Source organism: Stomoxys calcitrans, chromosome 3 (genome assembly GCF_963082655.1).
Source record: "Stomoxys calcitrans chromosome 3, idStoCalc2.1, whole genome shotgun sequence".
Taxonomy (NCBI): domain Eukaryota; kingdom Metazoa; phylum Arthropoda; class Insecta; order Diptera; family Muscidae; genus Stomoxys; species Stomoxys calcitrans.
The window spans coordinates 181,803,990-181,823,830 of NC_081554.1; the positions used below are offsets into that span (position 1 = coordinate 181,803,990).

General features: G+C 37.2%; 1 protein-coding gene across 4 annotated transcripts in view; it reads left to right on the forward strand.

The window, feature by feature from the left end:
* The window catches only part of LOC106085833 (beta-1,4-glucuronyltransferase 1), a 384,493-nt gene that overhangs the window by 43,083 nt on the left and 321,569 nt on the right, over positions 1-19,841 (forward strand). For all 4 annotated transcript variants that reach the window (XR_009397680.1, XR_009397679.1, XR_009397681.1 and 1 more), the window contains exon 3: positions 12,336-12,366. The gene's annotated coding sequence lies outside the window, so the exon portion shown is untranslated. The remainder of the gene's footprint in view (positions 1-12,335; positions 12,367-19,841) is intronic.

Genomic DNA, 19,841 nt, shown 5'->3' on the forward strand with positions numbered 1-19,841 from the left:
CTATCATATAAACCGATCTGGGGTCTTGACTTCTTGAGCCATTACAGGGCACAATTTCTATCCAATTTGGCTGAAATGTTGTATAAGGTGTTTTGTTACGATTTCCAACAACTGCTAAGTATGGTTGAAATCGGTTCATAACATATTATACCTATCATATAAACCGATATGGGGTCTTGACTTCTTGAGCCACTAGAGGGCGCAATTCTCATCTAATTTAGCCAAAATTTTGCATGAGGTGTTTTGTTTTGATTTCCAACCACCTTGTCAAATATGGTTCAAATCGGTTCTTAACCTGATATAGCTGCCATTTAAACCGATCTGAGATCTTGACTTCTGGAGCCTCTAGAGGGCGCAATTATTATCCGATTTGGATGAAATTTTGTACAACGGCTTTGACTTTGACTTATGATTGACTTACTTATGACTCCCGGTATTGCTATTGAATTTAATAGAAATCGATTCAGATTGATATAGCTCCCATATATATTTTCGTCCGATTTTGAATAATACTCAATAATTTAGTAATTTGTTAACCGATCTCCACAAAATTTGTCACAAAAGGTTTATCCTATACTCTTCTGATGATTGATGAATGTCATAGAAAATTGTTCAGTTTTAGATATAGCTCCCATATATATGCATCTCCCGATTTTCACTTTTAAAGCCTTTGCTAATGCATTTATCAATAGATCGTCTCAAAAATTGGCAAATGATTTTTTCTTTGTTTTTTTTTTGTCATTCTGTAATGAAAATGTGAGCACTCTTAATAGGCGGTTAGACAAAGGACAGGTAGATTTTCAAATGTTTCAGCATCTAAGGAAGTCTAGACAGTCTGTTCCTTAACTACATAACTTTGAATTGGAGACAGGTAGTTAACAAGTTTTCTTTACAAAGAAGAATTAGTCAAAATTATCAAGAACAAGTCTCAATTATATTGTCTGAAAGTCATTCAAAGAATATTTTGCCATGACTTTGTCTTTTTCCAAATCGAACTACATGTTTAAGAATCTCTTTCTAGTCAGAAATGAACCGACCACTTTTACAGCTATCAATCTTTATATTTAAGGTACTTAGAGATATAAACTAAAGTCACAGGAATTCACAACAAATGCCATAAATTGTCATATCTTTTAATTGTTAATTCTTTTAAACCAGTAACTGTGATTTTGATGGATCGATTTTTATTCAAACAAGGCAATGCAACTACGTTCGTCTTTTTTATCAGCAATTAAACAGGACCCATTAATATGTGAGATGTTTGCCCCAGTTCTTTAATGGAGTGTTCAAAATGTCTTAAGAAAATTCATGTTACCAAAACGAGAGATATCATAGATTGATTTCGTTGGATCTGCGACATTGTCCACTGAATGCTATATTGTTGACAGTTGCAAGTAGAAAACCAACATGTTTTAATCTTATCCCCCTTGGCTTTTGATCTTATCTCTGCCTTGACATATGACCTTACTTAGCAAGTTCTTCTTACAAAGAAGAACTTGTCTTAAATTTGGCACACTGATATTGTCTGAAAGTCATTCAAAGAATATTTTGCTATGACTTTGTTCTTTTTCAAATCGAACTATATGTTTATGAATCTCATTCTAGTCAGTAATAAACCGACCACTTTTACAGCTATCAATATTTTTTTTTTTTGTACTTAGAGATATAAACTAAAGTCATAGGATTTAATAATAAATGCCATAATTTGTCATATCTTTTAGTTGTTAATTCCTTTAAACCAGTAACAGTGATTTTGATGGGACGATTTTTATTTAAACAAGGCAATGCAACTACGTTCGTCTGTTTTATCAGCAATTATCCAACTCCTCGCAAATTAACTAATATTTCAAAGAAATCTTTCATTGTAATTAATCAATTTGTTTAGAAATTCAATTTAGATAACAACCAAGTGGCACATACGTATAAATTTTATTTTTCAACGTAAATAACCTGCCCCAATAAGTCAACAAAAAGTAGTTTAGGGCTACACTCATAATTCGATAATATACTTGGTATTGGAAAATAAAGAGTGTTTTTTTTTAATCTTATCTTATTAAATGAAATGTACCAACTATAAAGGGTGAATATTGGATTTGCTTTCCCAATCTAACCACTCAATTTATCACTATGTGAGTACCTAAAGCGTTGTATATTAAATTTTATTATAATGGCTTTATTGGTTAACATTATCAGTTATCCGCATTGGAGACTTGTTTAATCAGCTACTGCTAAATTTGGTGCATAACTCAAATAACTTTCAATAGAAAAGCGATTTTGATAAAAGAAGGCGTGAGCAGCAGTAATACCTAACGTTTTGTTCCCAATCATACACCATAAAAAATTATCTTGGACATTTATACTTCAAAGTGTTAGTTATGTTAGTAGTTCTTATATACTAGGGTTGAGTCGATCTAGAATAAACTATTTAAAGAGAATGGTTCTCGCAAATGAACTAACAGAATTGGTTTGTATCGGTCGGTCTATTGTGTTTATCAGCTCAGTAATCACAAACTGTATGTTTTATACACTTGGTCCAGCTGTTCACTTGTTCGCTGTTCTCTTATTGTGCTGACAAACATATGAAACTGCTCACAAAATTAACTAAACTAGTGAACTAACGGAACGAACTAGTTCCGTAAGCTTAAGTGAGTATAATTTTGTCATTATCTCCGCAAAACATCCTAATACAAATCAGTTCCAAAGTTTCTGAGGTAAAGCGGTGTTATAGTTCAATGAACTAGTGAACTAATTGAACGCACTAGAACGGTGAGCTGATGTCAGGATGATCTTGTCATTCTGTAATGGAAATGTGACTACTTCTGCTAAGATAGATGGTTAGACATAGCAAAGGTAGATTTTCAAATGTTTGCCACAAAACGAACTAAACTAGTGAACTAACTGAACGAACTAGTTTCGTTAGCTTAAGTGAACATAATTTTTCCTTCTCTGGGCAAAACATCCTCATACAAATCAGTTTCAAAGTTTTTGAGGTAAAGCGGTGTCATAGTTCAATGAACTAGTGAACTAATTGAATGAACTAGAACTGTGAGCTCATGTAAGGATGATCTTGTCATTCAGTAATGGAAATGTGACCACTCTTTAAAGGCGGTTAGACAAAGGAGGGTACATTTTCAAATGTTTCTCACAAAACGAAATAAACTAGTGAACTAACTGAACGAACTAGTTGTGTAAGCTTAAGTGATCACAATTTTGTCCCTCTCTAAGCAAAATATCCTAATACAAAACAGATTCAACGTTTTTGATTTAAGGCGTGATATAAATCAATGAACTAATTGAACGAACTAGAACTGTGAGCTGATGTTAGGAGGATTTTGTCATTCTGTAATGGAAATGTGACCATTCCTTATAGGACAGAGGGGTAGACAAAGGACAGTTAGATTTTCAAATGTTTCTCACAAAACAAACTTAACTAATGAACTAACTGAACGAACTAGTTCTGTAAGCTTAAGTGAGCATAATTTTGTCATTCTCTGGACAAAACATCTTCATACCAATCAGTTTCAACGTTTCTGAGGTTAAGCGGCGTTATAGTTCATGAACTAGTGAACTAATTGAACGAACTGGAACGATGAGCTGATGTTAGAATAATCTTGTCATTCTGTAGTGCAAATGTGACTACTTCTAATAGTACAGATGGTTAAACAAAGGAAACTTAGATTTTCAAATATTTCTGTATCTAAGGGACTCTAGACAGTCTATTTCTCAACTGCAAAGCTTTCACTTGAAGGCAGGTAAATCAGGATAAATCACAAACAATGCAAGGAAATGTAGCCACGAGAATAAATGACTACGGATCATCAATCTGGACTTATTTTCTGTAGACGATGATGAAAAAACCTTACTCACTCGTATATTCGCGAAAAGAGGAATGGATCTGAAAACATGTACACTTGCAAACATGCCTATATAAGCAGATGCTTAACAAACCTGGCCCTACACGAGGTTGTGAGCAAATATTCCCATGAGCTAAAGGCAAATATTCCCATGAACATTCCATTAAGGAACAGGGGCAAACTTCTCACATATCAATGAGTGTTCTACAATATATTGGGTTGCCCAAAAAGTAATTGCTGATTTTTTAAAAGAAAGTAAATGCATTTTTAATAAAACATAGAATGAACTTTAATCAAACATACTTTTTTACACTTTTTTTCTAAAGCAAGCTAAATGTAACAGCTGATAACTGACAGAAGAAAGAATGCAATTACAGAGTCACAAGCCGTTGAAAAAATTTGTCAACGCCGACTTTAAGAACGATGTGTCGATTTTGTGTCTGATTTTGTGCACATAAAACTCTTCTTCTACACGATTTCGCATAAATTTTAGACTATGTCTATATGAGGCTTCTGGACTTCTGAACCAAAAAAGATCGGCCCATATTTCTAAGCAGTGTTATTATAAAAAAGTATAATAAACATATCCATGGTGGTGGGTATCCAAAGTTGGGCACGGCCGAGCCTAATCCGTATTTATACCCACCACCGTAGAATGGCGGTATACTAATCCAGTCATTCCGTTTGTAGCACTTTGAAGTATTGATCTGGGACCCCATTAAGTATATGATCGTCTCCACATTTTGAGTCGATCTAGTCATGTCCGTGCGTTTGTCTGTCGAAATCAGGATAGCGGTCGAACGCTTGAAGCTAGCCGATTGAATTTTTGCACAGATACTAAGTACTAATGTTGGTTGTTGGGAATTGCAAATGGACCATATTGGTTCAGATTTAGATATAGCTCCCAGATAAACCGATCTCCCGATTTAACTTCTTGAGCCCCTAGAAGCTTAAATTTTTGTCCGATTTGGCTGAAATTTTCCATATGATGTTTTGTTATGACTTCCAACAACTGTGCCTTATATGGTTGAAATCGGTCCATAACCTCATATAGCTCCCATATAAACCGATCTCCCGATTTGACTTCTTGAGCCCCTGCAAGCCTCAGTTTTCATTCGATTTGGCTGAAATTTTGCATATAGTGTTTTGTTATGACTTTCAATAACTTTGTTAAATACGGTCCAAATCGGTTAAGAACCTGTTATAGCTCCCATATAAACCGATCTCTCGATTTGACTTCTTGAGCCCCTGCAAGCCTCAGTTTTCATCAGATTTGGCTGAAATTTTGCATATGGTGTTTTGTTATGACTTTAAATAACTGTGCCAGATACGGTTGAAATCGGTTTATAACCTGATATAGCTCCCATATAAACCGATCTCCCGATTTGACTTCTTGAGCCCCTACAAGCCTCAGTTTTCATCCGATTTGGCTGAAATTGTGCATATGGTGTTTTGTTATGACTTCCAACAAGTGTGCCAAGTACGGTCTAAATCGGTCAAAATCCTGATATAGCTCCCATATAAACCGATCTCCCGCTTTGACTTCTTGAGCCTCTGCAAGCTGCAATTGTTGTCCGATTTGGCTGAAATTTTGCATATGGTGTTTTGTTATGACTTCCAAAAAGTGTGCCAAGTACGGTCTAAATCGGTCAAAATCCTGATATAGCTCCGATATAAACCGATCTCCCGATTTGATTTCTAGAGCCCCTGCAAACCTCAGTTTTCATCCGATTTGGCTGAAATTTTGCATATGGTGTTTTGTTATGACTTTAAACAACTGTTCCAAAAACGGTTTAAATCGGTCTATAACCTGATATAGCTCCCATATAACCCGATCTCCCGAATTGACTTCTGAAGCCCCTGCAACCCTTTGTTTTCATCCCATTTGGCTCAAGTTTTGAGGTCTCACGATCATTCTTGTTCGGTTCCTAGAGCTTCAATTTGTGCTGGTGTGACATATATATGCTTCATACATATATGCTTTATAGAACCAAAAACAAATACTTCGATGTGGCAACACATCGAATAAATATACCCCCTTTCTTCGCTGTTGGCTATACAAATATTGAAATATGTTTGTCGTCATAACATGACTTACTTAATTGCTTCCAATCAGTTACATTTCTTTTTTCTCACTATCAGTTCAAACTTTCCAACGACAATCGATATACCTTTATATATATATATATATATATGTATATATATACATGTTTGTGTCAACATTTCATACAACAATATTCGCATTATCATTGCCAACGATAGTGAAACAAATGTAATAAGTTCTGTGGTACGCTATACACTTGTCTGGTGAAGCAAACAATTATTGCTTAAATCGTTTAGAATGAAAGTGTTTGCCATATTTGAAAACAGATGTTGCAGTATCAAACCATATTTTTCTTACATGCCATTATTATATTTTGCTTTTTATTTATTTATTGATTTAATTAGCAAGCTACTTCAGAGATTCATAAAGACTGTCTGTGCTAGGTAACGTGATTACCAACGTTTCATTTTACAGAGTAGTCAATCAATTAAGTACCTTAGCAACAATTAGTATTCAAGGTTTTTTAATGCATAACATGCTTACAGTATCTCATAAGCAGATGTCAATCTTAGATTGCTTGTATCTCTAACCCTGTGTTCACATGAATGTGGGCCATGACCAGAGAATTGGGCGAAATATCTATTAATCTAAACCTACTGGTTACCATAGACATATTCTTAAGGTTTAAATCCCTGGTCTGTGATCTTCTTACTATATATGTTTATGTTGAATTCATATTGCTGAAGAAGATATGGATAATAATGAAGACTTCCCATTAATTGCTTAACATACTTTGTATGACTTACATTAAGTTTTTTCCATTACAATCCTTTGTCTTCTTTAATGATTAATCTGATTGATTAGATTTCCATTAAAACAATTCTTTTTTTTCGGTTATTTAATATAAGATTTCATAACTATCCATTAAAATGTTGGGGAACACCAATCATCCATTATTGTGTTATTGATCTTAGATAAAGCTAAGCAAAAATAATGTTTTTAATGATTCGGGAATGCAATAATAATGAGGAGTTCCTAATCAAAGGAATTTTTGGCTTATATTTAGAATTCCTAAAAGCCTATAAGCGGACGTCATACATCATAGCCATGTAGCCATTGTTTATAATTGCCATTTGACCATTTACCCTTTCCTCCCTTATCGCTCTCTTAGCCATAAAATGAATGAGTTGCCACAGCAATAATGACATTGCATGAATACCATGAATGGCATACCACGGTTATTGCATGAATATGATGGCCAAACTGTATAAAAACCAATTGAGTAGGGGTATGTTGAGGTAGTAGTGGTCTTCACATTGTCGACCCCCTATGATTTTCGATATGAAAGTGGCCATTATATGTTTAACACTTGGTGCGTTATTGCCTTTTAAGTGTTTTATTTTTTTTTTCAGTTTTTTTTTCCTCTTTCATTATTTGATGCATTTTATTTATAATCAATGTTCCAATTGGGAATAATTTATAACAAAAATAAACATTGACAGAGTCATCAACAACCCTAGCAACTGTAACAGTATCAATTGGGACAGCGCGATAACATTAGTAATAATACATATTAGGCAATTTCTCAGTAATAAAAGCAAATAAAACAAATATGAAATTATAAATTTACTTTCAATGTGGGTTTGCCCTAAAAAATTCTCAATAACTTTCAATAAATTTAAAGTGGCATTTAATATTCAATAGGGTTTTCTTTTTTTAGGCAGCCATATATAGTCAAAAAGAGGTTGAGTGTTAGTACAAAAAGAAAAAAACAAAAACAAGTAAAAGCGTGCCAAGTTCGGCCGGGCCGAATCTTATATACCCTCCACCATGGATCGCATTTGTCGAGTTCTTTTCCCGGCATCTCTTCTAAGGCAAAAAAAAAAGGATAAAAGGAAAGATTTGCTCTGCTATCAGAGCGATATTAAGATATGATCCGGTTCGGACCACTATTAAATTATATATTAGAGACCTGTTTGAAATGTCAGCCAATTCGAAAAAGAACTGCCCCTTTTGGGGGCTCAAGCAGTAAAATAGAGAGATCGATTTATATGGGAGCTGTATCAGGCTAGAGACCCATTCAGACCACAACAAACACGTATGTTGATGGTCATGAGAGGATATATATCAAGTTATGAACCGATTTGAACCATACTTAGCACAGTTATTGGATATAATAACAAAATACTGCATGGATTTCAGCCAAATCGGATAGGAATTGCGCCCTCTAGAAGCTCAAGAAGTCAAGTCCCCAGATCGGTTTATATAACAGCTGTATCAGGTTATAAACCGATTGGAACCTGTTTGAGCACAGTTGTTTAAAGTCGTTTTCAAATACGTCATGCAAAATTTCAGCCAAATCGGATAGGAATTGCGCCCTCTAGAAGCTCAAGAAGTCAAGTCCCCAGATCGGTTTATATGACAGCTATATCAGGTTATGGACCGATTTGAACCATACTTGGCACAGTTGTTGGATATCATAACAAAATACTTCATGCAAAATTTCATTCAAATCGGATAAGAATTGTGCCCTCTAGTGGCTCAAGATGTCAAGATCCCAGATCAGTTTCTATGACAGCTTTATCAGGTTATTTACCGATATCATACTAATTTGACACAGTTGTTGGAAGCCATAGCGAAACACGACGTGCAGAATATCATTCCAATAGGATAAGAATTGCGCCCTCTAGAGGCTAAAGAAGTCAAGACCCAAGATCGGTTTATATGGCAGCTATATCAGGTTATGGTCCGATTTAAACCATACTTGGCACAGTTGTTGGATATCATAACAAAACATGTCGTGCAAAATTTCATTCCAATAGGATAAGAATTGCGTCCTCTAGAGGCTCAAGAAGTCAAGACCCAAGATCGGTTTATATGGCAGCTATATCAAAACATGAACCGATTTGGCCCATTTACAATCCCAATCGACCTACACCAATAACAAGTATTTGTGCAAAATTTCAAGCGGATAGCTTTACTCCTTTCTACTCCTGCTTTCGACAGACAGACGGACGAACGGACGGACGGACATGGCTAGATCGAAATGAAATGTCACGAGGATCAAGAATCTATATACTTTATGGGGTCTCAGGCGAATATTTCGAGTACTTACAAACTGAGTGACGAAATAAGGAAACCCTCATCCTATGTTGGAGGGTATAAAAAACAACTAAAAACTCATTAAATTCGACGGTGTCGAACTTTGGATACCCACCACCAAGGATATATTTATTATGCTACAAGCTGGACAGGGCCCGCTCCGCTGTGCCTTATTTTATTTTATATGGAACAAAATTATTCTTTGAATATTTATTTTGGACAATTAAAGAGCTTATTTCGAAGTACCATGCTGCGAAATTGGTATATGTATGCCGCTTCACTAACAGTATAACAATATATTGGGTTTGCCCAAAAAGTAATTGCGGATTTTTCATGTAGTCGGCGTTGACAAATTTTTTCACAGCTTGTGACTCTGTAATTGCATTCTTTCTTCTGTCAGTTATCAGCTATTACTTTTAGCTTGCTTTAGAAAAAAAAAGTGTAAAAAAAGTATATTTGATTAAAGTTCATTCTAAGTTTTATTAAAAATGCATTTACTTTCTTTTAAAAAATCCGCAATTACTTTTTGGGCAACCCAATATATGCATTTATCGGAATACCATATGATCTTTATTGGCCTTTGAATTCGCTCGGCGGTTTTAGTGTCATCTAAGTTTGGACGTTAGATGTACTCCATTCTTAAAAGAATTTATTTGAGCCCGATGTTCTCATGGGGATTTTGGGAGTGCACCCCCAGAAACGTGCTCTACTCCCAAATGGCTTTCATTTGAGTTTCATATTGCCATGATCGGTAAATACGTATGTCCGTATTAGCGGTTTTTTCAGAGTTGAGCTGGTCCCCCAGACACTTAGCCTGAAAAAAATATCAGCTTCGTGGTCTACTCTAATATACCATACCATTGGTTTAAGGGGAGTTTATGGGATGACCCCAACACTTGGCCACAAAATTGGTTATCAAATTCGTTGTATAATGCCAAATACCTTTTATTTGAGCCACATATTGCCATGGTCGGTAAATTTTTACTCTTTGTGGGGTGTTTAGGCGAAGGGGCGGTGCCCCAAATACATGGTCCGACATTTGGATATCAGATTAGTATTCTACTCCCAAATACCTGTATTCGAGCCCCATACAGCGATGGTCCGTAAATAAGCCCCACACTGAGCTGGTCGGTAAATATGTCCGATTTAGGTGTGTTTTGGGGAGTGGGATGGTCCCTCAAACACTTATCCCTGAAAATAGTTCAGCATCGTGGTCTACTCTCAAATATCACTTTTATTTCAACCCCATATTGCCAATGGCCTCAAAATTGGATATCGTTCTCTGAACTCAAATACCTTTTATTTAACCCCCTTATTGCAAAAGTCACCAAATATATCCGGTTTGGGGTATGGGCTCTTAAAACTATCAATATCGAGCTCCACTCTCTTTAAGACTCAAATTGTCATGGCGAGCAAATACGTTGTATTTGGGGGTTGTTATAAGGATGAGACGTCTCCTAGACAGTTGGTCCCGAATGTTGCCTTCAGATTCGTGGTATTCTCCCAATTACTTTTCAGTTGAGCCCCATTTTTCCATAGACGGGAAACATGTTCGTTTCTACTCTAAAATACCTCTTAATTGAGCACTATATTGCAATTGTCAGTAAATACGTCCCATATAGGTGGTGTTACGGGGGTTCTGGTGCTCCCATAGACACTTTTTCTAGATCATTGATATCAAATTCGTGCTTGATTCCCAAAGGGGTGTTTTGGGGAAGGGATGGACCGCCAGAAACTTGGTCCCATATTTGGATATCAGATTCGTATTCTACTCGCAAATACCTTTCATTTGAGTCCCATGTTACCATGGTCGGTAAATATGTCAGATTTAGGGGTGTTTTGGGGGTTGGGGTGGTCCTCCAAACACTTGGTCCGACAATTGGATATCAGATAAGTTTTCTAATCTTAAATACCTTTCATTTGAGCCCCATATTGTCGTGATTGGTTTTAATATATATTTGATAGGTTTTGGGGGTGGGGCGTCCCCCTAGGTACCCCATCCGAAATTTTGATATCAAACTTTTGTTTTTAGGGCACCCAAAATTTAGCTCAAATCGCTTCACCCATCTTGTGTTTCTGAAAATTAAGGTTAGGGGGGAGGGTCCGCCCCCCCCACTCTAAGGGGCAATAAATGCATGGAAATTGGGTAAAAAATGCGCCTATTATGTACTAAATACCCTCAATAGTCAGAACGGTCTATATGGCAGCTAAACATAATATGGCTCGATAAGCTGAAAATTTGTAGACCCGTTTATATGGCAGCTTTAAGTATATGTGGTCTGATATGGACCATATTCGATTTGCATATCGATGGGCCCAACAAAACTTTCCGAAACAAATTTCAGCGAAATTAAACAATAAATGCGGCTTTTCTGAACATATGATCTATTGATCGGTCTATATGGAACTATGTTCAAATATTGTCCAATCTACACCATATTTGGATCAGATATCGGCGGGCCTAAAAGCTCGCTACTGCAGTTTTCAGCAAAATCGGGTAATATATACGACTTTTATTGGTTTAAGACCCAAGAATGGAAGATCGGTCTTTGGACCATATTCGACTTGCATAGCGATGGGCCTAACAAAACTTCCCGAACCAAATTTTGGCAAATCGAATAAAAAATGTGGCTTGTGTGGGCTTAAAACGCACAATCGGCAGTTCTGTCTTTATAGCAGCTATATTTAAATATGGCCCGATATTAACCATATTCCAGTCGGATATCGAAGCCTTTAATGTAAGTCAGTGTTGCAAATGTTAGCTAAATCGGGTCGTAAATGCACCTGTTATGGGCATGAAATCACAAATCCGCATTTCGGTTTTTATGGCAGCTATTCAGCCATAAGCTTAGATGGTCTTCAGGGGTGTAGGCTAAGCACCACCCAAAGAAGTTTTAGCCACCAGCCAGTTGGCCATTACAGAAAAGTTATTCCTCTGGCCGAATTTGTTACAAATATTTGGAGTCATGGCACTGAGGGGAACGCCCCACCCAAACGGGCATGTAGGCCGATTGAGATAATGTAAGACTTAAATGAAAGGTATTCGGAAGTAAAATACGAATATTATATCAATATTTGGGGTCAAGTATCTGGGAGCCTTCCCACCGCTAAAAAACATCCTGAAAGGCAATTCAGACCAATGAGGGTAACGTCGTTTTGCACATTTTAATCAAAATTTTGCAAAAACTTTGCAAAATTTTACCCTTTGCATACCTTTGTATACTTCAGCTCACAAGGGTATTTAAAATTTAACTATAACTGCCATTTTCTTCTAACTGGCAATATTTTTAAGTTCATAAGATAAATAAATCTTTTATTTTTTTTTCTATTTTTAGTGTCCGCGCTGTTGATATCTGATAACATATGGTAAGTTGAAGAAAATAAATTAATGTCACTATGTGGCAACAACAAAGGCAATGCCATCTAAATTTTCCCACACACATCCCAGTGCCGCTGTCAGCAGTGCCTTGCACTCGACCTCAAGTGTCGTCTCAGGTATCCGATCGGAAACCTCTTCTATTCCTTCTAAGTTTCCAATCGTAGCCTCGATTATACCGCGATAGTATGGGCTGCTCCCATCCTCAATCCATTCTCCCACCGCCTTAAGTCTCATAGCCGCACTTTACTACCAACGTTTTTTTTTATTCAGTCATGCATTGTACCCATTCGTTCTATTGGTCGCTGAGTTTCTTAGATAAGGGACTGCTCTTTGATATTTGCTTCCAAATGTCGATATCAGATTCGCATTCTACTCCCGAATACCTTTCATTTAAGTCCCAATCGTCCTACATGTCCCTTTGGGGGGTTTTTGGGGTTGGACGTTCCCCTCGTTGGACTGTATGGCCACTTAGGGAGTTTCTTAGGGGTGGGACGGCTTCCATATACTTGACCCCAAAATTAATAACAGATTCGTACTCTACTACCAAATACCTTTCATTTGAGTCCTAAAATGTCTCAATCGGCCTACATGCCCGTTTGGGTGGGGCGTTCCCCTCAGTGCCATGACTCTTAATATAAGTATAAGATTGCAAACAAAAATTTTCTTAAAAATCTAAGAGGGGAACGCCCTACCCAAACGGGCATGTAAGCCGATTGAGACAATATAGGACTCTAATGAAAGGTATTTGATAGTAGATTACGAATCTGATATCAAAGGGGCATGTAGACCGTTTAAGACAATATAGGACTCAAATGAGAGGTATGTAGTGGACATATTTTCGAAAATTGAGTTTAGGGGATGAGTCGAACTCCTTACTTAAATATATACAATTTCCCATGAACATTCAATAATGGAACATTTCCTTTAATTTAGTACAATCCGATTAAGATTTGTGGCTCAAAGATAGCTAGAAATTTCCCAAATCAAACATAAACACAGAGACTTGAGCTGAAATTCCCTATTTAAAAAAAAAATCTACCCATCGTATAAAAAAACAATCCTAACTTTACCTTAACCCATTAAATATTAACACATTTTTCTTTAGTAACATTCATGTTTGAGATTATAACCTGTCCGCTAAAGCAATTTTCCTATGTTTTTTAGCTTCATTTGTTTGAGGAAAACTTTTTTCCCATTGTGTTGCGAAAACCTAATAACAATTATGACCTTCATATACAACTCACTATAGCATATGCATGGTGTTGGAGCTCTTGTGGCCACTGCTACTATTGCTACAGATGATGATGGTGAGGATGATAATAGTGGTGCCGAAGTTGTTGTTGGTGGCATACATTTCGGTCAAGGACTCTAGAGATACAAAAAAAAAAAAAACTCATTTCAGTTTTAGATGCCCTGTCATGTCTGGTCTCAATGTCCACCTATATTCTCTTATGGCATATTCGCAACTGAAAAACTACAACTTTCTCCTTCTTTGGCCAAAGCAAATAAGTGTAAGCTGGATACAATCACACTGCGTGTACACTCTCAGGCAGAAACATTCATTAATTAAACAAGTAATAAGAAGTGAGAGCGCGAATAATGAGTAAGAATTGTTATGGTAGAATTTATACACTTTTCGAACCGAACCGGGCCCGATCCGCTGCGCCTTCTTTAACTCCCTAATATATTTTTTAGGGTGGGGACACTACGCCCTGAATGCGAATACCGAATTCGTATCATTGTAGCATATGACGCTGAACGCGTTTGAATCCTGGCGAGAACATCGGACAAAGCGGTGTTTAACCCTTCTTAATGTTGGCGACATTTACAAGGTACAATGCCATGCATGGTCATTGAAAAAATTTTCCCCAAATAAAATTTGTGCCCATCAGACCACTTTCGGATATGGATGGCGTTTTTGGGGTAAGGGGTAGGGTCTGCTTTCACCCGATATCTACAAATTATATACCCTATGTTTCCTTCCAGACGAACGTACACAATCTATGAAAATTTTAAGAAAATCGGTTCAGCCAAGTATCATATAGTCATAATGGGTCTAATGGCGATTTTTGAGGGGTCGCGTGACCCCTAATACTTCGATCTTATTTTGTATGCCACATTCGAAATCTTTACCCGAATATCTTTCATTTGAGCCCCATATTGAAATGAATGTCCAATATATCCATTTGGGGTAGTTTTGGGGTTGGGGCGGCCCAAAGGGTATTTAAACTCAAATTTTAATACCATATTCGTATTCTACTCTCCAATACCTTTCATTTGATACCTATATTGTCCCGATCGGTCCACTTTTGATGTTGGGTTGTGTTTTTAGCATTAGGGGGAGGGTCCGTCCCCCTTCCGATACCGAAAAATTATATAGCCAATGTTTCCTTCCAGACCAACCTACACAATACGCGAAAATTTCGAGAAAATCTGTTTTCTGCCGTTTTTCAGTCTATACGGAACAAACAAACTGAGTCCCATATATCCGTGATTGGCTAATATGCCCATTTTGGGGGTTTTTTGGGGGTGGGGTAGCCCCCTATACTTCGACATGAATTTGTATGCTAGATTCGTTATCTACTCCCGCATACTTTTCATTTGATATCCATTTTGTCCTTATCGGTCCACTTTTGAATTTGGCCGGTGTTTTTGGGGTAACGGTGGAGGGTCGGCCCCCCTTCCGTTACCAATAAATTATATAGCCTATTCCTACTTCCTGGTCATATTCGTAATCTACTCCCGAATACCTTTCATTTGAGTCCCATATTATCATGATCGTGAAATAATCCTATTTTAAGGGGTTTTGGGCCTGGGGCGGCTCCCCAGGTGCTTGGACCCAACTTTTAATATGAAATTTGTACTCTACTCTTGAATACCTTTTATTTGAATCCTATATTGTCCCGAATGGACCACTTTTAGTATTGGGTAGTACTTTTGGGGTAAGGGGGAGGGTCCGCCCCCCTCCCGATATACAAAAATTATATAGCCTATGTTTCCTTCCAGACCAACAAACAAACCGACAAATAAACAAACACAAATTGAAATTTATATCTAAGATGGGGTCTTAGATAAATATGTCGAGGTGTTACAAACAGAATGACGAAGTTATAATACCCCCATCCAATGGTCGAGGGTATAAAAAAGCATTCAATTTGGCCGCACCGAATTTTTGTTACCCACCAGCTCAGGTGTATATGTTAACCACATTTCGAAAAATCCATTGAAAATGCTCCATTGATGAACCCGTGGAAGGTACAATGAAATATGGTCCAACCTAGGTGAAACACAGCATGGACATCTAGGGTCCATGCTGTGGTCCAGCAAAATCGGGCAAAACATGGGCGAAAGACCGTAAATCGGTGTATAGGACAGTTTTATCCAAATATGATCTAGTCAGCACCATACTCGGGAAGGGGTCTAATACAACTCATAGAAGGCCGTAAATCGGTATATATGGGAGATGGGTCTATATGGGAGCTATATAAAGATACTGTCCGAACTAGACCATTTCCGATATGAATGTTGAAGGTCCTAAAACAGCTCATTGCGCCAAATTTCAGCGAAATCGGATAATAAATGCGGCTTCTATGGACCTAAGACCTTAAATCGGGAGATCGGTCTATATGGGAGCTATATCAACATATTGTACGATCTAGACCATATTCGATACGGATGTTGAAGGTCCTAAGACAGCTCATAGTACCATATTTCAGCGAAATCGGGTAAAAAATTCGTTTTCTATGGGCCTTAGGCCTTTACTCGGGAGATCGGTCTATATGGGGTATATATCAACATATTGTTCGATCTAGACCATATTCGATACGGATATTGAAGGTACCAAGACAACTCATTATGCCAAATTTCAGCGAAATCGCATAATAAATGCCACTTTTATGGACCTTAGACCCTGAATCGGGATATCGGGCTATATGGGGTCTTTATCAACATTTTCCGTTCTAGGCCATATTCAATATGTATTTTGAAGGTCCCAAGGCAACTCACTGTGACAAATTTCAGCGAAATCAGATGATTATTAAAGCTTCTATGGGTCGAAGACCTTAAATCGTAAGATCGGGCTATATGGGGGCTATATCAACATATTTTCCGATCTATGTTCAAGATCCCAAAACAACTCACTATGCCAAATTTCAACGAAATCGGGTAATAAATACGGCTTCTATGGGCCTAAGACCTTAAATCGGGAGATCGGTCAATATGGGTGCTATATCAATATATTGTCCGATCTAGACCAATACTCTATACGGGCGTTGAAGGTCACAAAACAACTCACTGCGCCAAATTTGAGTGAAATCGGGTAGTAAATGCATCTTCTATGGGCCTTAGACCTTAAATCGGGAGATCGGTTTATATGGGGGCTATATCTGCATATTGTCCGATCTGGACCATATTCAATATGGATGTTGAGGACCCCAAGATAACTCACTGTTACAAATTTCAGCGAAATTGGGTAATAAATGCCTTTTCTATGGGCCTTAGACCTTAACCTGGGATATCGGTCTATATGGGGTATATATCAACATTTTGTCCGATCTAGGCCATATTCAATACGGATTTTGAAGGTCCCAAAACATACGGCTTCAAGGGCCGTACACCTTAAATCGGGAAATATGGGAGCTATTGCAACATATTGTCCGATCTAGACCATATTCGATACGAAAGTCGAAGGTCCCAAGACAACTCAATATGATAAATGCGACTTGTATGGACCTTAGACCTTAAATCGGGAGATCGGTCCTAAGGCAGCTCATTGTGCCAAATTTCAGCGAAATCGAATAATAAATGCAACCTCTATGGACCTTAGACCTTATATCGAGAGATCGGTATATATGGGGGCTATATCAACATATTGTCCGATCTGAACCATATTCGATATGGATATTGATGGTCCCAAGACAACTCACTGTGCCAAATTTCAGCGAAGTCGGATAATAAATGCATCTTCTATGGGCCTAAGACCCTAAATCGGGAGATCAGTCTATATGGCAGCTATATCCAAATCTGAATCGATCAGGGCCAAATTGAAAAAAGATGTCGAAGGGCCTAAGACAACTCACTGTCCCAAATTTCACCAAAATCGGCTAATAAATGTGGCTTTTATGGGCCTAAGACCCTAAAACGGCGGATCGGTCTATATGGCAGCTATATTCAAATCTGGACCGATTTGTGCCAAATTGACGAAGGATGTCGATGGGCCTAACACAACCGCCTTTTATGGGCCCAAAACCTTAAATCGAGAAATCGGTCTATATGGCAGCTATATCCAAATTTGAACCGATCAGGGCCAAATTGAAGAAAGATGTCGAAGAGCCTAACACAACTCACTGTCCCAAATTTCAGCAAAATCGGATAATAAATTTGGCTTTTATGACCCCAAGACCTTAAATTGGCGGATCGGTCTATATGGGGGCTATATCAAGATATAGTCCGATATAGCCAATCTTCGAACTTTACCTGCTTATGGACAAGAAAAGAATCTATGTGAAGTTTCAGCTCAATATCTTTATTTTTAAAGACTGTAGCTTGACAGACAGACGGACGGTCATGTCAAGATCGTCATAGATTTTTAAGCTGATCAAGAATATTTATACCATATAGGGTCGGAAATGGATATTTCGATATATTACAAACGGAATGACAAAAGTGATTATACCCCCTCCTTCGTTGGTGGTTATAGAAACAATTTAAGAATCTCTGGCTGCAGGTCTTAATGTCCCTTCTAGGAAATCCCTTTGTGCAATTGAATAATTCAGCATTCCTTGTTGCCCAACAAAAAAACAATAGAAATTTCTTTTGGATTCCTTGTTACATCCAACAAAGGCAAGAAATAGAAAAAAAGTCTTGAGCATGAAAGTAAAATTTTGTTGAAACTTTTCTTAAATAACCATATTCATTTCCTGTTTTGTTTAAAAAAAAACCCCCTGAAACTAAAGAACTCACCTTTACACTGTTGCTACTGCTGACTGTCTTTCAGTGACTGGCCTCTCATAGCGAACTGGCCTGCCTACTACAGTTGTGTATGAATTTATACCCCCAGTTTAAGTGAAAAAGTAAAATGTCACAAACTTTTGTATAATTGATGTTACTTTTACTCCGTCATAGCATACTTTCAGGATGCCCAGTCAGGGTCTCTTGAGAGAGAATTCTGAACCAAAACAAAGACAAATGACTAAATTTTAGTTTGCCACTGCAATGTCCCAGCTTTGTTGTATGTTTTTTTTTGCTTCTTTGGCCCTTCTTGTGCATTCTTTTCTTTGTGTTGTGAAAAATTACCTAATACCTGGTAAAGCTGTGCAAAAATTTATTATCAAACAAGCAAACGGTAAACAATGCAAGAAGTTTAAGTTACAGCTTTTAGCTCTTTGGGGACACTGCGCAGTAATTATGATGATGGAAAAATGATATATTTTTGTGGGAGACAAAAAGTTAAGTATTCACTTAGAAAGTAATTATAATTGTGTACAAAGTTATGGAATAAAAGTTGGCGAAAAAATATATTGCCTACCTTTAGGAGTCTTAGTCTTAGGAAGCATAATACTGGGCAGATGGAAATTAGAATTTTTTATATTTAGGAAAAGTAGGTTTTTATTGTGATAAATAATGAAAAATCAATGCTGGTAGCGTTGACTGTGAAGACTCTTAGGGGAGACATATGTTGGGACATGGATATGATAAATAAGTAAAGTATAGGTCCCCTGGTAGTAGGGTTGGCAAAATATCGATGGCTCTATCGATGCTATTGATATTTGATTGTTTGTCTGAATATCAATTGATATTCTTCCTTTCGATTCTATCAGCAAAGTTGCACTAAGGTTTATAAATAAATCGATATAAATCGATCTCCTGATTTGTACATCTCATTTTCGTTGGAAATTTATGTGATGGAAATCTAACGATAGTATCGGTACTATCGTTATTTATTATTAGAAATATCGAAAATATCGAATTTTGGGATTTTCGATAGTTTACCAACTCTACCCTATAACCGAGTTGGTGGTATACCGATCGCTTTTTGATTTGATTTCGCAATGTCCGTCTGTTTGGCTGTCCGTCCGTCCATGCTAATTTGTATACAAAGTACAGGTTTCAATTTCTATCTAATTTCTATTTAATCTACCTAATTTCTATCTAATCTAAGTTTGACACAGATATTTCTTTGGTGTAGCGACGGAGCCTATTGCAATTGGGAAAATCGGTTTGGATTTGGATATAGCTCCCACATATATGTTCGTCCGATTTACAGTCATAATGCTATGAAATGAACATTGGTTAACCGATTCTCACCTAAACTCACATATACATACCTTAATTGCTTTCCATACTTTGAACCAACTTAGCGGGGTGGTAAGGAAACAATTAAGGATATTGTAAGTGCCATGGAATTCCTAAGTTGTATTTTCTTTTTCGAAGTTATGCACAACAAGCCGATTGCTGGCTTAGG